Source organism: Ochotona princeps, chromosome 10, assembly GCF_030435755.1.
Source record: "Ochotona princeps isolate mOchPri1 chromosome 10, mOchPri1.hap1, whole genome shotgun sequence".
In the NCBI taxonomy this organism is placed as follows: Eukaryota; Metazoa; Chordata; class Mammalia; order Lagomorpha; family Ochotonidae; genus Ochotona; species Ochotona princeps.
The window spans coordinates 65,040,739-65,061,665 of NC_080841.1; the positions used below are offsets into that span (position 1 = coordinate 65,040,739).

General features: G+C 36.0%; 1 pseudogene; it reads right to left on the reverse strand.

The window, feature by feature from the left end:
- Positions 1 to 2,526: 2,526 nt before the first annotated feature.
- LOC101523862 (glyceraldehyde-3-phosphate dehydrogenase-like) lies at positions 2,527 to 3,560 on the reverse strand (annotated as a pseudogene).
- Positions 3,561 to 20,927: the final 17,367 nt, after the last annotated feature.

Here is a 20,927-nt window from a genome sequence, read left to right on the forward strand (position 1 = left end):
TTAGGAGGTGATAAACACATAAAATCATTAGCAACAATGAAGACGTTAGATAATAATGATCATGAAACAATTTGGAGGACTATATTACAAAAAATTGGAAAACCTTGAAAAAAAATCTAAGTTCCTACAAATATATCATTTATTTAAACTGAATAATAAAAAGACATAGAAATTCAAAAAAATCTAATAAATGCTAACAAAATAAAATAAAATAATAAAATAAAAACCAAAATCCTTAACTAGCTTATTTTATCAGCATATAAGGAAGAATTAATTATCATATTTCTGAGATTGTTAAAAATTGAAGATGCATTTATGATTTCTATTCACCTTAATTAGAATATAATTACCCTGAAAAGTCAATGTCAGCAAAGGACAGTAAGAGAAAATCCTTAATAAGGATAGTTTAAAAAAATCCTCAAAAAAGATCAGTCAACTGAATTCAATAACACATTAACATAGTCGTACACCAACATCAAGTAAGGTTTGTCTCTAGGATACTAAGATAATTCAACTCCGACAAATCAATAGGTGTGATACTCCAATTTAATGAAAGACAGCATGATATCTTCTAAAGAATGTGGAAGAAATCTTTGAAAAAAAACACATCCCTCAATAACAACAGAACTTCATACATTAGGTATAGACGAAATATACCTCAGTAAAATAAAGACATGGAACACAAACCCACAGTTTGTATTATATTTAAGATGAAAGAGAACTGATCTTTTCCCTGTAAAATATGACAAGGAAAGCAAGGATATTCATTAATATGAACTGCTTCAAACACAATATTGAATGAAAAATGGCTAAAATGCAAAGTGAAAAGGAAGAAATGACATCGGCTCCATTTGCTGACATAATTATTTTATGAATAGGAAACATATTTAAAAATCACACAATAAAAACAATTTGAGCAACAAATTCAAACATATAAAAACCAGCTGAATTTTAACACAAAGCAATTATCTATCCAAAGATGAAATAAAGAAAGTGATTCTGTTTAAAATACTTCTTTAAAAAGACGCATAGAAGCAAATTTAACCAAAGAAGCAGCTCTCTATGCTGATGACACTTAGGCACAAATGAAAGAACTTAAGGTAACACAAACATGAATTGAAGCACTTTATTTTATTAAAGTATTCGTATTGCACAAACTAATCTAATAATTCAGTAAAATATGTCAGAATTCCAGCCACATTTTTCACATAAAAATCATAGTAAAATGAAACAAAACAAAGAAAATATGGAAAAAATACAAGTTACTATAGAATTGCAAAAAGGTTCTGGGTAACCAAAGCAATGTAGAGAAAGGGAATAAAATGGAGGAAATGAGCTATCTGATTTCAAAATATATTACAAGGCTATGGTAAACAAAACAGAATACTACTGCAAAAACAAGAACAAAAAGAAAAAAACAAAGCAAACACACACAGAGACACATTCACACAATGGAATCACATTGATCGAGGAAGCAGAAATAAATCCATGATCGTACAGTTAACTAAGATTTGAAAAGATATCATGGGATAATATTAGTTCTTCCTATGGATTGATGTTTATTAAATATCTATCAGTTGTACTGGAGAAACTAAATATTGTCAGGGAGAAGAATAGAATTATGCCCTATTAATCCACTTCTCTAGGAAATTAACTAGAAAGTGACCAAAAGCTTAAATCTAAAGAAAATGATCAAACTCCTAGAAGAAATTATAATGGAATATGTTTATGAAATTGCTTTATTCCATTCTGTTCTGTTCTGTTCTATTCTATTCTTTTATAGTCCGCCCCTTCCATTCTTTTGGCTATAACATGAAAAATATAAATATTAAAAATAAAATGGATATGTAAATCTAGGTTACACAAAAAGCACATGCTTAGCGAAGAAGAAATGACTTAAATGCAAAGACACCAACGAAAGTGAAGAATTATTTGTAATCATCTTTCTGATAAAAGATTAAATGCAAAATATTTAAGAAAACACAAGTTAGTATCCAAAGAACCTAAAATCAATTTGAAATGTACAAATAACTATAAGGGGCAATTTTCGAAATACGTAAGAATGACTGGGACCGGTGCAGTGCCTCAGCAGATGAATCTTCCAAATTGCATATGGGAGCTGGTTTGTGTTCTTCACTTGATCTTAGCCAAAAGGCCGAGAAGCGATGGTTTGTGTTCTTGTCTGCCCCACTTCCTACCCAGCTCTCTGCTTATAGCCTGGAAGAGCAATTGAGGATGGGCCTAAGCTTGGAACCCAAGTGGGAAACTCAGAGGCGATTTGGGCTTCATACTGGCTCAGCTCCAGCCATTGATGTCATTTGGGAAGTGAACCAGCAGATGGAAGATTATCTTCATCTCCTTCTTTCTGCAAATCTATCTCTCAAGTTAAAAAAAAAAAAAAACTACAGAGAGTGGCTAGCAATATCACAGAAATGCATCCCACAACATAGCAGGAAAATGCAAACCAAAGTTGGAGAAATATCACTTCCAGGGGCTCTGGGATGGAGATTGTGCGAGGGCAGATTCTTAGTGCGGTGGGGACTGAGTGGGGCAGGGATGTCCCAGCAACCTTGATCTTCCTCTGGTGCTCTTGCTAGCATCGGTGTTCCCCAGGGGCTTATACTCCTTGGAGGCCATGTGGACCATGTGGTCCACCACCCTGTTGCTGTAGCCAAATTTGTTGTCATACAAGGTGATGTGCTTGACAAAGTGGTCATTGAGGGCGAGGCCGGCTCCACCATCAAAAGTGGAGGAGTGGATTTCACTTTTAAGGTCACAGGAGACAATCTGGTCCTCTGTGTAGCTCAGGATGCCCTTCAGGGGGCCTTGGATTCCTGCTACATCTCCTTCTTGATGTCATCATACTTAGCAGCTTTCTTCAAGCGACAAGTCAGGTCTACCACAGACACGTTGGGGGTGGGCACATGGAAGGCTATGGCCTGAGTTTCCCATTCAGCTCAAGGATCCTTGCTGGGATGATGCTCTAGGCCACCCCACAACCATCCCGCCACAGCTTCCCAAAGTGGCTGTCCGCTATCTTCTGGGTGGCGGTGATGGCTTGCACTGTAGCCATGAGTCACTCCGCAATGTCGCAGGTGTCATTGGTCACCTTGGCAAGGGGAGCTAAGCAGTTGGTGAGGTAGGAGGCCTTGCTACGCCTCATGGTTCACGCCCATTACATACACATGGGCTGCAGAGGGGACGGGGATGAAGACCTTCTTGACCCCATCATTCAAATGAGCACCAGCCTTCTCTACAGTGATGAAGACACTAGCGGACTCCACCACAAATGGGCACCAGCATCACCCCATTTGATGTTGGTAGAATCTCTTCCTGGAGGATGGTGATGGCTTTCCCATTGATGACAAGTTTGCTGTTCACCTTGACCATGTGTACAACCTGCCTTGGGTGAAATCATACTGGAGCATGTAGAGCAGTATGTAGTTGAGGTCGATGAATGGATCATTGATGGCCACAATGTTTAGTTTGCCGGAGTTGAAAGCTTCCCTGGTGACCAGGTGCCTGATTGGGCCACTTTCTTTCACTCTGACCCTCGCCATCGTATCTCAGGAATGTGCTGGTACTGCGCTACATGCAGCGGCTACCTGTGGAACACGGTGGAACAGAGAGCCAGATTTACTTATTGTCAAGTGCACTTTGTTTCCTTAAAATGTTAAACTAATTTATCTATGAACTACATAGAATCTATTCCCTTTGTATCAACAGCACATTAGCTTGAGAATTGTTAATTGAGTTGGAATAATTATCAGGCATTTGCTATGACCCTGAGACTCTAATATATTCACAATTTCCTCAAAAAATATAAATTGTAGGCTTTAAGAAAATTCCAGTTCTTTAATCTGATAAATTGAAATGAGCAATATATAAAATTGTATGTCAAATACTTGTAAAAATGTTTTGATCCAATGATGCCAATGTCACTGGATTCTAGCACAGAACAGATTGCTGAAATCATAGAAATAAACTTTCAAAATCTTGGAAACTTTCTGAAAGTCTTCCTTTGGCACTGATTGACTCAATTAAAATGTAATTATACTAAATGGTGTCTACCATATGCCAAATAAATTTCACAGAAAGTTAAATAGCAAAAATAGAAATAATGGATGATGAAATACATTCTCATTTTGATGGTTAGCCTCGAGTATAAAAACTATGAGAGTTTGAAGTTCTTATAAGGTCTTGTAAATTTCCTCTAATAGAAGTTAATGAAAAAAGAGCAATCTTCTAAAAATGCAATTATTGGAATGATTTGACTTTCACAAAATATACCATTTTTTTGTTTCAAAGGAAATAACTCCATTATTAAACCATGAAGATTGATTTGATGAAGGGGATTTTATGTAATTAAATGAAGGAAACTTTTGCAAAAATACAGATCTTCTAAAAGGGTAAATCTAATGGATTTTGCAACAATTCTATGAAAACACAACATTGCTCATATGAAAATATGAAAAATCTATTATTTGGGACCTATGGAAACATTAGGTTAAGACATTAACTGCACCATGGAAGAACATGATGAAATAACACATGATTAAAGATGTTATAATCAAAAGTTTTGTTGGAGGTGGACATTTGGACCAACTGTTAGGACACTTGTCAAGATGCCTGCATCCTGTAGCAGTGCACCTTGGGTTAGTACCTGATTCCACCTTATAACTTCAGCTTCCTCTTAACATTGACTCAGGGAGGCGTTTGTGATGACTAAATCAGTGCCTGCTGTCCACATAGAGACTTGCCATGTGTTCTCAGCTCCAGGCTTCAGGGCGGCTTAACTCTTACTATTGCAGGTGTTTGAATAAGGAATCTGCTACTGTGTACCCACCTTCTCTCTTCATCTTTCTGTTTCTCAAATAAGTAAGTAAATTCTTAAAAAAAATGAAAGGAGATATATTTATTATTGGTAAATACTAAATATATTTTTCATCAACCTTATGATCAATGTAAAAAATTTAATACAATTTCAATTGGCATACCATAAACAAAAGTGTATTCACCTTCCCAAGTAATATCTTAGAATTTGAAGTCACTTCGGATATTGAAATATAAGTCACAACAATGTAATTGGAGAAATTTATAAATAAAACCTTATAGGCAGTAACTGTACTAAAATTATCTTGACTTACTAATTTATAAAGCTTGCTACACAGGTTTATAAATGAAATAGAAGGATGATAAAGAGATTCACACATAAATATTTAGGGGAAATTTTTCCTTTTGGAAATGACTGTTTTTGTTTCAACAACTAGTGAAACTAAAATTTTAGAAAAGACAGATGTAAGAATCACAGCTTCGGTGCTAGGCATTGTTGCCCAGCAGTTAAGACCCTGCTTGAGATGATGGAAACCTATGTTGATTTGGATATTGGCACTGCTGTAATTTTACATTCCTACTGATGCGCATCTTGGTAGGCAGCTAATCATGGCTCAAGTAGTCTGGTCCCTGCATAGAGTTGCTGGCCCTTGATTTACCCGGCCCAGTCCCAGCTATTTGGTTATGTTTGCTTGTTGTTTGTTTTGCTTTAGTTTGTTCAAAACGATCATGTATGTCCACTATGAAGCATACATCATACATAATTTTATGTTGTTATTGCTGTTTTTTTTAAGACAGACATCACCACAATGGACACAGGTTAACAGAGAGACAGAGAATGTACTATCTGCCTCAATCTTCAGGGAACCCATACCACTTTTGCTTAAGGGAAAAGCAACCCAGAAACCAGTTATCTTAGCTTTGTGATTTAGGTAACTAAGATGACACAAAGCACATGATCCCCACAATGCAAACTACAGGGACCTCATTTCGATAGGTACAAATGCTCATGAAGTTATGTAATTTTAGGGCTGGCAATGAGTCTACCAATCTTTGCCATCTCATTGCTAAATCCATGTTATCCTTCCTGAAGTTTAGCATCAAGACTAGTCAATATAAAAATATGCTTTGTGCCTATTTCATAAATTGTAAAATATGATAGATGATAGAAGATGTTTGGGTTTTATGGTTTTATTATGATCTGTTTTAAATTCCAATGTGATTTTCATCTCTAAGAAGCATATACCGCTCAAAATCAAGGAAAGACTTATTTGAGACAATGAGATATTATCCTGACCCACTATTTATAAGAAACTAATTTATATTCTGTTCCTGCCTACCATTGTTTTCTCCTATATAGAAAAAAATTGATTTTATCCTGCTGTTCAAGCTGGTGAACTAGCATAAGTTCAAAAACAAAGCAAAATAGGCAGAAGTTATAAATGCCCAAGGCTGTGGAGAAAATATTATTGGAAACAGGAGCGACTGGCTCATTTGAATGAATACCCAATGATAACCTCACGTTCATTGCTGAGGTCACCAGTGCAGTGACAGAGGAAAATATCTAGTCTTATAATATTTTATGATATTAGAAACTCTATCCACAAGGATTCTGAAAATTAGTGGGTTTTCTCTCTGACTATGCAGAGCTAACTCACTCTTGAAAACACTGGGGAAGTTCCATAGTTTGAGAAAGAGAAAGACGTAAGGCCGTGGGCAAGCCAAGAGAGTTCCCAGGACAACTATACAGATGTCTGAAAAGATATCCCAGCTTAGAGCAGCACATTTTTTTTTCCTACATTCCCACAAAAACTCAGTAAAAGGTCAATCTCTCACAAATACATGATAAATGTTCTTATGGTTTGGGAATTTTTGACAAAATACTATGTTTTTTTATTATATAAAATCATTTCAAGAAGCAAAGAACATATCTGAGGTAACTAATTACAATCTGGCATGTTCTCCTTCTTTTACATAGATGCTTGTTTTCCTTTTAAAATCCTTAATCAAAATGGCAAAAAAAAAGAAAAATACTGAAGCACCCAAGTTTGTTCTCTTCAACTTATTTTATCAGAAAATTATCTTCACATCCATCTCATTTATCACTATATGCAATCACTGTATATCTTATTCTTTTATTTTCATTTACACATGATTTCTGCAAACACATTTTGGACAAAATGAAAACATGCATTTGTAGAATAAGTACTAAGTATATTTTGAGCATCAACAAATCACAATTCTTAGTGGAGGCATTTCTGGGGATGGAGACAACAAATACACTCAAGAAGAGAAACAAACAGGAAACGTCAAGTAGAAATATAAAATTTCATGCAATAGGTATGACATCAATAAAACTGAAGAACACAGAGAATAATTGGTAGATACATATCAAATAACACTCATTGTTCACCTCTGAAACTCGTTCCTTATTTTATTTTTGTGTATTACCCATTCCACAAAAAAGATGCCCAAATGCTCAAAGAAATAACAAATAATAACTGCAGATTCTTTAGCCCTCAGCTGTAGCCTAATCTTTATTTTTACGCCTAAGAGCTGGTGTTTAAATCTGTCCCTCAGCCAGTAGAACTTCCTTTTTTCTTATCAGTCACATAAAAGAACAGCTTGCAAACACCATTCTATACATTCTTTGATTCTATGTCACTCGTCATGCATTCATTTCATAAACTGATTGCAACATCAGACACAGTACCACCCACAACAGCCAATTTGCTCTGTACAGTCTGTATAGACAGTTTGCAGAAATTATCCCATTGATTTAATTCATAATATAAATAAGTCATTTTTATGGAGTTTTCTGTTTTTCAATCTCCTAAAGATAAAAAAAAAATGAAACAACAGTCTAATCAAACTATTCATCATCATTTTGTGATTTATCTGTTATAACGATGGGAAAGATTTGGATTCATGCTATGTACTATAATTGCATTCATACTGACACCTTCAAATTGAACAGTTTTTTCATGCTCTGTCTTTACTAACTTCTCCAAATGTCTACATCCCTAAAATAAAATTCTGTGATTTTAAAAATGAATCCATTAGCCACAAATTGTTACCTAGGAAAAGAATCATTTAGGTGAAATTGCGGATGTAGAACTCAGAGCGAACAGCTGCTCATCATTTTTCAATTAGCTCTTTTCCCCACGGGTGTGTATGTTCATGTGCTTGCATATGCATGCATCATGGTTTAATTTTCTGTTTTTTTCTGTTCCACATGTATTAAATATGAAAATTAATGACAGGGTTATTTCTTAAAACCTAAAATGTGTAGCAGAGAATCTGAATGGGAATTGCTTTGATTATCTTCTGAACTACAGGAAATGATTTCGATTGATAAATGGATGAGAATTCAAGTCACCAAGAAAGAGGGGAAAGGCTAATGGATGTTCGGCTGTAGCACATCACTAGAACTTGCTGAGGCTTGAGGCAGGAAGGATCTGGGGTCCCCAACAACCTTATCTTTACACGTAGAAAAGAGAGTGGCCTGAGTTCTATAAAAAATTATTCTAGGTAACTCCAGTGGTTGTTTCCAGAATATTGTCATATAAAATAACTTTATTTGGATTACTTTTTTCAAGAGGCTGTCAATTTTTCACATCCTGCACAGCATCCCCGCCTGCTCCCATCTGACTGGCTTGAGTTCTCTGACCTTGGTGTCTAGTCCTCCTTCCTCCCTGCCTTCTAGACCCAGTCTGACCTCTTTTTCACACATCCTAAGCCTGTTCTTACATAATAATAACCCCCCATTCTCTGATAGAACCTCTCTGTGATCAATAAATATTGTTGAATAGCCAGCTGTAAATATAATGAATTTATATCACATCTTGCCTGTGGACAGCTTTAAAAGTCTAAGTTTTATCACATTCAAACTTGTATATAAATCACCTACCATATATGAATTTCCCAACATAAAGTAGATCAAATCACTTTTGTTTCTGTGGATGATGATTTCATTTTCTTAATTACAGATAAATGTCAACTAAGAACAAGAATTATATGAGAACCATTCCACCCCCTTGACCAGAAAATGTTGAACGTAGGTTCTCCTACTATCGCAAAGCCAGCATCACGGGAAAAAACAAAAACAAAAACAAAAACAAACAAATAAAAAACAACATCAAAAAACACAAACAACAATCCCAGTTGTCCGTGAATTGAAACTGATATCTAGCCCTAGTACTTACACCTGTGGATCAGTGGTCTGCTGACATCCCTTGTTAAACATTTAGTTAGCATTTCAATAATCAGTGATTATAAAGCAAGTTGAAATTATGTTATTGCAAAAAAAATGGAAAAAAAGAAGTTGGAAAAGAGGGATGTGTGGTTATCTTCCTAGAATTGTATCTGAAATACATGAATCTATTCTCTTTATATTAATAGCAAATTGTAGAAAGAATCCTATGAAGAACGAGAGTGTTTCAGTGGTAGAATTAATTTAAGAATTGGCTTTGATTACTTCAGACACAGTGGCATTTTGATCTATCAAGAATCCAAAATTTTCTGAGTATCAGAAAATTGGTTTTCAATTCACAATAATGATATCAACAGGTTAGACCAAATTATAGGAAGTTAGAAATATATGATAACAAAACCACATCTAACAAGGATCACATTTTTTGTAACAAAAGAAAAAATATGTGGTGTCCTTAATTCATAACTTGCAATTAGGACTAACATACCAATATAAAAAATGATTCAGGTATCAAAACAAGCATTTCAAAAGGAAAAACAACCATACATTTATCCATGCAATTAATTAAGAGCATTTAATGAAAACTAGCATTTATGGCTAGCTGAGTTCTAAAAATATTTCTGAGTAGTCATCTAGAACATGAAACATAAACTTACAATGTCATTTCATTCAGACTGTAGTTTTTCTAAATATATTACCTAAAAATAATCAAAGTTTCTTAAAAACAAAATATTAATTTATTTTTGTGAAATTTAGAGTTACAGAGAGATAGAGACAAGAGAGATCTATCACCTGCTGGTTTATTCTCCAAACAGACACACGGGTTAGATCTTAACTGCCAGGAGCCAGGAACGTCACCTGAGTCCCAGCACTGCACATAGACCCAAGCACTTAGGCTACACTCCACTGCTGCTCCATGCAAATTAACAATAAAATACACTGGAGGTGAACTGCCAGGATTAGAGTAAGGTGCATATGGAATCCCAGACTGGCAGAGAGCAGCTTTGTCAGCCACATGAGACTGGCCCCAAAAGTATAAAAATAATAAATTTTTTAAAATCCTCTTAATGTTTACTAATTGACATCAGTGAAATTAACTCAATAAAATTACCTCACACAGTTGAACTTTCCATAGCCACAAAAGTGCACTTTATGAATATGTCAAGAAGCCAACGTGGTAGTGGCAGGTAGGTTAAGCTTCTTCATGTAGCAACAGCATGGGTGCCAGTTCTTGTCATGGCTGCTCTGTTTCCCATCCAGATCCCTGCTGGTGACCAAAGAAGGCAGCGGAGGATGGCCCTAGTCCCTTTGGTTCCTGCAGCCATATGGGAGACCCAGAAGAATCTCTAGGCTCCTCATTTTTTACTAACCAGGCTCCAGCCGTTGTTGCCATTTTGGGAGTAAACCAGCAAATGGACTGTCTCTCTCTCTTTCTCTCTCTCCTGCTCACTATTGCTGTTTTTTTCGTTTTGTCTTTCCAACAAAAATAAGGAAAACATCCTGAAAAGAATAAGTCAAAAAGTATAGTTTTTTTAAGTCCAATATAGTGAAATGTGTAAATACTGTAAGAACCAAGTGCATAATACAGACTTGTTTCATTCCTGTATAATTATAAAAATTACATGATATTACTGCAAGAAATTTTTGGAAAATGGAATTAGAAGATAAGCTCATTTTCATACACAAATTTTGAAAATCGTGCCGATGTTTTTTCACAACACATATTGTCCACAAACTTTTGCAGTACTCTCATATAGATTATCGATCAACTTTCAACTGCAGCATATGGTTACTGACATGGTCATGACTATCTCCAACCTGATAATTTCTAAACTTTCCATGCAAATCTCTGAGAATGGGTGTTTCCTCATTTATTTCTGACTTTGGTCTTACTGCACTGCAGTCACTCTTTATCTCCTATTGTCCATCTTGCTTTGTGTATGCATGTGCCCAGAGCAAAACCCAACCAAAGGAATACAATTCCTTTTCTTCTCCTGCTTAAACCCAAGAGTTCATTTCTATTTCGTGAATTCTATGTCTTTCCAATGACCATGTAGCTCAATTCTCTTAAAGAACAGCCAGGAATGTGCAACATATTCACGACTCTCATGTAGTTTTTACTTCTTTATCCAGAATACATTACCCTAATTGCCTATCATCCTGACACTGCACTCAAATTGTGAGCCATGCTTTAACTCAGCATTGACACTCTTAAACCCTGAAGTGTGGCTTTGTTTTACTTACTTTACTTTTCTGCTTTATCAAGCCTAGTTTTTACTTTCTCTAGTTCAAATACATGAGACAATATTTGGTGATACCTGTTTATTTTTTAACTGTTAAAAACATTTCTGAACAACAAAGATACATAAATAAATAAGTAAATAAATATTTCTGCTATTTGATAACTACTTGATTCTTTCAAAAGCCAAATTGTTTCACTACAGATGCATCGTTTTCACTTTTTATAACTCTTTACATTTATAAAATTCATTTTGCACTTGATTTGGGACGTAACTTAAAATGTGTTAAATTTCATCTTGTATAATTTTAAAAAATGTTTACCTAAGAAAGGCATGTCACTCTGTAAACAGAAATACAGAACCAGGAAAAAAAAAGGGAAGTAGAGAACATACGAGGGACCTGGATTTGGCAAAGGGTCAAACACCAAGAAGTTCATGAGCAGCTTAGCCAAGTAATTAGTGACATGACCTGATAACTGGTCCCCATCCTTTCCTAAGCCCACAAGGAGATATTTGGTGTGTTATTTACTCAAATCAAACTTCTTACAAAAGATATCTCACACTTCAGTTATTATTATGGATGCTAAATGAAGCACATAAAAGATTTCATATTTTGATATATCTATTGCAGGGACCCTGGATTGGGCAGTCTAAATATATTAGTTTGCTCTATTACATTCAGGCACAATTCAAAGGTCCTTTATGAGCTTTAAATAAGACCATATCTAATTGAATGAGGAAGTATCCAGTATGCATAATATTTGCAATAAATAACATGGGTTGAGCAATCAAATCAATGCTGAAAAGATTGAGAAGATGATTAGAAGAAAAGTCTAGTGTGGGAAGGACCACTACATACTTATACAACTTGACAATGGAATTGCAGCAAGGATGAAAACCATGCTGAGACTGTGTTCAGACCTTTTTCAGGAAGTGAGTTAATACGTTCCAAATGTTGCCCTGCGAGCCGTCGAACCATCCTAGGATCTCTTTCTATCCCAACAATGTTGCCACTGTGGCAACTGTGATTCTGCTCCTCTGTCATACCTTCATCAGTGGCACCACAGCTAGGTAACTGACTGTGCATCGAATAGCATGGATTCCTTCGACTAATCTCCTCCTGGCAGGTATAAAAGATGGGAACCCCCCCCCAAGAACTCCTGTTTGCTCTCCTTCTTTTCAGCTATTGGAGACAAATCGTTCTTTCCTGCGTTATTCTTGCTTTGTGTAAAGAGGATTTGTACAAGAAAGCCCCTGGTGTGAACAGTATTAGAAAATTATACGAGGGATTAAAATGTCTCTAATGATCCTAGATGAGGAGTGTGCCTTGTTGCAGGATGTACTCATACAACAGAACTTGACCAGCTTGAAATAATGCTCAGAACCAAATGGAGAAATAAATTACCAAAACCTGAAACAGTCAGCAAAATCAAGTTCTGTCTTAACATTTTCATATAAATATGAACAGATAAGCTCAATATATTTATATATTATAGTAACATTAATATTACAAGCTGAAATTAGAAGTAATATACATAATGTGTTTTTATGGGCACTGAGGGTATATTGAGCTAGGTAAATGGGACTACTAAGGATAGAGAAAGCCAAAGGAAGAAAAAAGCCATATGTCAGTATAATGATATAATAGCATTGAAATTTGAAAACATTTTCCTGTTGAGGACATTTGGCAACATGATTCTTTTTTTTTCCTGCTGCTGCAGCAAGTTGCTCAATGTCAGTCTTATTCCCCAAAAGGAAACTTAGTCTGACTGTTGTAATAATCTCTTAGGATGAGTGAATCATTAACAGCTTAATCCAGCAAAGTACTGCCTTTATTCCAGGCAAAAGTTGGAAAGATGTCAAATGTCTGAGTCTTAGCTGGGACCAACTGGGCTGCCCCCTAATGCCCTGACAATGTTCTGAAGATTATGATGAAATTTAAAGATTACTAATAAATTGCTGCTTAACGTGGCACCATTCTGTCCATCTGCTCTTTCCCCCAGTGTAAACTGAAGCCAGAATCTGCAGTTACCATGAAGATTATGTCTGGTATCACAACAAGGGGCACTCAAATAATATTTTTGGGAAAAAAAGAAAATATTTGAAAGCAGAGCAAAGGAGGAGAGACAGAAATGGTGATAGGACACAAGAGACAAAAAGAGGGAGGGAAAAGATGAAGGGAGATGGAGGGAAGGGAAGGGAAGGGAAGGGAAGAAACTTCTATCGACTGGTTCAATTCCCAAATATCCACAATAGCCAGGATTCAGCCAATCCGACTCCAAGAGGACAGAACTCACTTTGGGAATCTCACTTGAGTTGCAGGGTCCAAAGCTATCACCTGCTGACTCCAGTGTGTGCATCAGCAGTCAGCTGGCACTGGGAGCAGATCCAGGATGCAAACTCAGACACTAACCCAATTAGATTTGAGTATCCCAAGTCATAGTTTCACTACTCTGCCAAAATGTCACAACACCTGCCCTGTGGCTGACCTTCAAAACTAGTCTTTGTCATGGAAAAAATAATACTGGAGTGTTCATGTAAATAATACAGAAAGTTGGGCCCGGAGCAGTGGCCTAGTAGCTAAAGTCCTCGCCTTGAAAGCACCAGGATCCCATATAGGCACCGGTTCTAATCCTGGCAGCTCCACTTCCCATCCAGCTTCCTGCTTGTGGCGTGGGAAACTAGGTGAGGATGGCCCAAAGCTTTGGGACCCTGCACCCATGTGGAAGACATGGAGGAAGTTCCTGGCTCCTGGCTTCAGATCAGCGCAGCAATGGTGATTGTGCTCACTTGGGGAGTGAATCATTGGATGGAAGATCTTCCTCTCTGTCTCTCCTCCTCTGTGTATATCTGACTTTGCAATAAAAATAAATAAATCTTCAAAAAATCCAGGAAGTATCATTTCAAAATTCAGTCAACCATTTACAAGGTTTCCATTACTTAGTGAAACTTATCCTGAACAAGAAAATATTTTAAGAAGAGACATACTAGAAGCTAGTAATACTTGGCACTGATGATGAAGAGATAATTAATTGTTTAAAGTCATATCCCAAAAACCAGCTTATACACTAAAACACTTTCCATTTAAAAATACCATTTGAGATACCAATGCTGTGGCACAAAGGGTCAAGTCACCATATGAGTGTCAGTTTGAGTCCCAGTTGCTTCACTTTGGATCCAGTTTCACCTTAATGACCTGGGGAAACAGAGGCAGCTGGCACAAGTCCTTGAGCCCTTTGATCCAAGTGGGACACCTGGATGACATCCCTGGCTCCTGACTGTGTGCTGACTTCATCCCCAGCTGTTGTGACTGGTTGGGGAGTGATTCAGAAGATGGAAGATCTTTTGCTCTAACTCTACCTTACAAATAAACACATATTCAGAAAGAAATCACTTTTGAAATAGTGCCCTCTGAATTAAAGTGAAAACAGGAAACTGAGGCTTTTAAAAATATGAAAGGTTTCTTCACTCCAGTATATCTGAGATCATATAATATGCTAGTGTATGTCATGGTTTGCAAAAAAGGATTTCATTACATTTGTATGTTATGCTGTTCCTTCAACTCACTCAATTGAAGCACTTCACAAGATTATTACATACTCAAAGTGAATTTGGTTTTGGATGCAAGTTATTCCTTTGTATCATAGATGTTATCGTTGGCCAATGAATATTTTATGCTTTTTTTAAAGCATGGAATTATTAGTGATCTTTCAAACTTGATACTATCACCATTTATTTGGATGAAGATGTCCTAACCCACATGCGTCATCGGATCATTTTCTCCATGATTTCTCTCATGGTTGCATTCAGAATCAGATAACAAATTGTATTTCATGTGCCCTACAAATTTCTCTGATTTACTTTACCAAAAACATTACCAATTATATCTAGTTATACATCATCTCATAGACATCTACCAGAACCCAAGCATGTACTTTGAGATTTCTGAAGAATTCTCAGGGATTTCAGTTTTTTGTGTGTGTATGCCTGTGTGTGTGTGTGTGTGTGTGTGTGTGTTGTCTTTGTCAATAGTTTGTGTCAATAAAATGTCACAAAGACTCAAGAGCTTATTATTTAGATTTGTCAAGTTATGGTTAATTATGATAATTTAAGGCACCAACTTTTGATACCTCAAAGATTATTTTTTTTTCATTTAGTTCCATTAACTCTAGTGATGCTATAGTTTGTTTTATCTGCCAGTTCGATTGTCCTCTTGCTATTTATGGCTTTTTTTACTCTTCCTGTGCACCATATATTCTGGAATTGGTGTCAAATGATCAGAAAGGCAATCTCAGGAGACTTGAGTTTCTCCCAGGCATGCTTCCTGTACCTGACATGTGGAAGGAGGGCTCTTCTGCTTATGACACTCCTCCAAACACAGCTTTCTCTGCAGATCTTTCTCTGCTGCACATTTCAAAATCCTGTGCTATTCATTTTTTTCTCTTTGGTTTGGATCATTATAACAGTTTCTTTTTTTGCCTACTCCCTCATGGGGTACACGCAAAGCCAAGAGAAAATGAGAACAGAGAAAGGAAATAATTATACAATCCTGTTTGAACATCCCCTGCTCCTGAACTTTTATTTCTGTTGCAGGTGGCTTTGTCACCCACGTGCCAGCTGCATGGCCTCGCTTGTCCTCCCTCTTGTCCTCCAACATTAATTAGTTTGCACTTTGTGGCTGGCTCCTGCTGCCTAGAATCCCAGGAGTTAATAAAGTCATGAGGGAACCTGTGTTAGCTTAGAGAATTTACATTACAGCACTAATTGTGCAATTAGTCTGAGGTTAGGTAGGCAGAGAAATACCAGGAACCTCTTGTAGAGAAAAAGCATAAATCGAAGTTGGGGGACGAGACTTCTCTCTACCGTCTGAACACGCAGAGCATTAGATATTGTAAATTGCAATACAACTTTGACTTCAATTCAACTTGCTTTCTACAATCTCTGTATGTAGTGAGCAAGAGAGCAGTTAAGGGAGGTACTTGCTAAGAATTCAAGTGTGGAAATTGACTAAAGCACAAAATGTAAGTGAGTGAGGAAGGGTAGGGCATTATACTGGGCCTTCAAGCCTACAGACATGATTTATTATCTACTACAGTAGTGGATCAGGTAAGACGACTGTTCCCTGAAATTGTACAAAAACTACAAAATGCATGCAATGTAGTTTCAGAAGGCCCTTGGATCCAAAGAACAAAATTTGTGCTTATACATGTACTTACACAATACACTATATGTAATAGTGTTTAATGTAAAAAATGAGTTTTCTTAAAATAGGAGTAGAGGGTTAAATAGAAACCATCTTATGATTTATTCATTTATTTTTAATTAAAATTCAGAGTTACAAAGACAAAGGGAGAGACGTAGCAAGGGGGAAGGAGTCGGGGAATGGCAGGAGTGGAGGGAAACTTCCTTCCAGTATTTTACTCTCCCATTAGTAACTACAGTGTGCTGGACCCTGATTGTCATCCAGGTCTCCTACCTTGGTGGCAGGATCCCCAACACTTAACAATCATGTTCTGCTTTCCAGGCCTTTAGCAGGGAGTCGGATCTGAAATTGATGAGCCAGGGCCCTAAGCAGTGCCTATGCTGGGTGCTGCTGTGGCAGGCACCTTCTTTATCCACTATACCACAAGGCTAACCCCCAAAACGAATTTTTAATATAACACGCTTTCATTATAAGATTAAATAATCTGAGGATGTTAAGGTGTATTTGGATCTTCTTTAGCTGTTTAGGGTAATTTTCTGTTGTCAGGAGACAAATTAAGATAGTATTATATTGAAATATTCTATATTAGAGATATTTTTATAAATGGTCAGAGAAACTGTATCAAAATACTGTTGATATTGATCTTTAACCTGAAATAGTTGCAATTAATCATTGATTAAAACTATTTATTTTTCCATTGAATTTTAGGAATTTTTTAATAAGATGATCATCTTTAAATATTATTTTTATTCCTTTTAAATTTCTCTACCTTATTGTATCAAATCCAATGGTAAAAAGCTCAAAAGAATTTATGAGAGTAAATATGTTTATCTTGTTCCTGAGCCTTGGGGAAAATATATGCTGTTTTAACATAAAGTGTCTGATAGTTGCATATTTAATTCTAAAGGAATTAATTTATAATAAGGGGGTTGGCACAGTGGCTCAACAAGTTAATTCTCTATCAGCAAGCACCAGCATCCCAAAGGATGTGGTTCACGCCCTGGCTGATCAACTACCTCTTTTTGTTTAAATTTTTCATTTTTTAATTATTATTATTATTATTATTATTTTATGGTGAAGTTTCATAAGATCTGGGATTTTCATCACAACCTCACCAAATCTCCTCCCCATCAATAATTTCCCTTATGTTGTTACTACAATAATGTAGTTCTTCATAAACCATCATAAGTACATCATTGTGGGCATGGACAATAGCAGAGTCCAACATCTTATTGTTAAAATATGTTCAACAGTGTCATTGGGAATCAAACTTTGATCTGGAAGTAAAGATGCATGCTGCATTGTATCCTCACATCTGGATATAATAGTCTCCATTATAAAGTTACTACACATCCCCTTAAATGAAAAGTCACAAAACGAAATTAACAACAGGAAGGAAAATAGAATTTTACATTGTCATGAAGTTAAATAACATGCTATTGAATGACTAATGTGTTGCTAAAGAAATGAAAAAGATCAAGAAGCTTCTTGAATAAAATGTTGTTACTGTATGGCCTATGAGTCAATCAAGAATTTAATAAGAAAAAAGGTTTTGAAAAGATGAAAATAAAAACAAAAACATCAAAATCCAGGAGAAATAGTTTCTGCTGATCTTTGTTGGTGAAATGTGTCTCCTGTACACAACAGTTAGATGAGTTGTTTTTTGATCCAGTCTACTAATCTATGATATTTGATGGATGAGTTTAAGCCATTTACAGTCAAAACTAATATGAATAGGTTGTAATTTGATCCTTCCATGTTAGCAATGCGTTGTTCATTGATTTAGTATTCTGTGGTTATTTTATTGAAATGTTCTTCACATTTGCCTTTAGTTTTGGTGGGTGCTATTCCTTTTCTCTGTTATGAAAACATCTTTCAGTATTGTTTGTAAGGCAGCACTGAAAGAGGCATATTTTTTGAGCTTTTCTTTACTGTGGAAGAATTTTATTTCATTTTCAAAGACAAAGAAAAACTTTGCTGTGTACATTATTCTGGGCTGGCTTCCCCCCCCCCCACCCCATTAAATCTGGAATGTCATTCCAGTCTCTTTAGACCTATAGTTTCCTCAGAGAGGTCAACTCCAAGTCTGACTGCTATTCCTCTATTGTCAATTGATTTTAGGACCTTTTCCTTAAGTTTGGTTGAAGAGTTTCATTATCATGTGTCATGGTGAAGATCGCTTTTGGTCAATCTTATTGGGAAGTCTGTGCCCCTCCTGTATTCTTTTTCCCAATTATTTTTCCAGATTAGGGAGGCTTTCATGTAGTATTTCATTGAACACATTTTTAAACCCAGATTCTCTTTCTATACCTTCTGGAACTCCTATAACTCTTATATTTGACCTTTTAATAAGGTCTCTTAAATTTTGAATACTTTTCTTTTTTGACTCAGTTCTTCTTCCAGCTTTTTGATTGTTTCACCCTTGTTGCAAGAAATATTTTCTAATTCTGAGATTCTTTCTTCTGCCTCCTTCATTCTATTGTTGAGATGTTCTACTTATTTTTAAATTTTTCCTATATATCCTTAATTCCCAATAATTCAGCTTGGGTTTTGTTTCAGTGCTGCTATTTCCTGTGTGATATATTCTTAAATTCCTGCATGTGCTTCTTGTTATTGATAAGTGATTTTATACTGAGTTTTTCAGATTTTTTTATACCCCATTTCCTTGATGTATTTCCCTTTGAGACCAGTGCAAAGCACTGAGCTGAACTGAGTTTACTTCCACTTCAGTGCATATGCAGCTCACTGTTGGTCCCTGCAGCCTCATAACCTTTGCCACACTGTAGATGATGGCACTTGATGGGCCACTACCGGAGTCCTCAATCTGCTGGTCCATATGTCTGGGGCTACTCAGACCTATTTTCAGGGAAACCTGTAGGATGCCTTATTGGTGAAATGCACTGAGCCAGAAATGTGTTCGTTCCAAGCTTACTGCATGTGCTGTCCTGTGCTACAGCTTTTGTCTCCCTACACAAAATGGTGCCCTGTTCGCTGCCTGCCGCTGGGATATCTGGTCACTATAGAACCACCCCATTGTCTCCACTGCTTCCCCTGTCAGTCTTAAGGTGCCCCTTGCTGTTGGCCTGTCCTCTCCTATTTCCTGGAATGTGCCCGCTCTGTTTAGCCCTAACTAATGATTCCTTATCTTTTTATGTATGTCCTTACCCTATTCTGCCATCTTGATTCTCCCTGGCTGCTCCTTTTCCAAACCAGCTTCCTGTTTCTAGCTTGGGAAAGCAGTGGTGCATGGTCCAAGTTCCTGGGCCCCTACACCGACATGGGAGACCCAGAAGATGCTCCCGGTTTTAGAATTACAACCTTCAATTAAAATAAATATTTTTAACAATAATTCCTTTATATCTCCTTTCAAGGGAATTTTTTCTCACGGATGTTGAAAATTTTAAATTGTACCTACTATGTCCATTAAAATGATATTTCAAATCAGTTAGTTGGGTGATTTAAACTGATTCATTTTCAGAAGTTAAAATGATATTAATTTTTAAAATTAAAAAAAGATCCAATTTTCTCCAAAATTGGTGAGCCTGTATTAATGAAAAATGATGAAAAATGAGTAACTGGCAAAGTCTGTTTCTGGTTTGATAATTGGCACATTCTACTACTATAAAATGAAGGGTTTATGTAGAATTGGTATTATTTGCAAAATTCCCTAGTGAAATCATTGGCTATTTTTTCCAGAAACATCTCAACTTCAAATGTGCTTAAAAGTAATGAATTATCTATGCTTTTATGCTTTTCTAAAAAAAAAAAAAGATTTGGCAATATGTCTCTCTCTGTATTATCTCTGTATTATTGTGTATTTATCTGCTTTCATAAAATTTTTGTTCACTTTAGTATTCTTAACATGACCATATGAGCTCAGGACCTTATGCTTGTTCCACATATTAATGAAATACTATCATTAGTGCTTTATGAATAATTAGAAATAAAAAAATTTATTTTACTTTTCATTTTATAGTATCAACTTTTACATTTGGAGATATCTATTAAACTTTGTCTCATTTGAATTGAACGGCTATCTGCCCTTATTTTCTTTGTTTCCTCTATATTTTCACATTTATCTAATTTTCTTTTTCTATGTTATTAAATTTTCAGTGTTTCTTTTGGCTTCACTAAGTTATTTTTTAGTATAAACATGAAATTGTGAATTTCCATTCATTTTTAAGAGAAATATAGCAATTTCAGTGAATTGTGATGTTCGGTTTTCATTCAATTACAAATAGGCTGTGCTTTGTTGTCTCTCTACAGCTTCTGAAGGGTGACAGCAGGGAGGTGCAACGTGGGCCAGTGTGTAATGGTAAATCCTTCCTGTGATCTTTCTTGAGTTTGACCTTGAAGTACAGAGCTGCAATAAAATAACTGAGTTTTCTGCAATTTAAGCTAAAGTACTGATACTCTTGCATGTATTCATTTTCATATC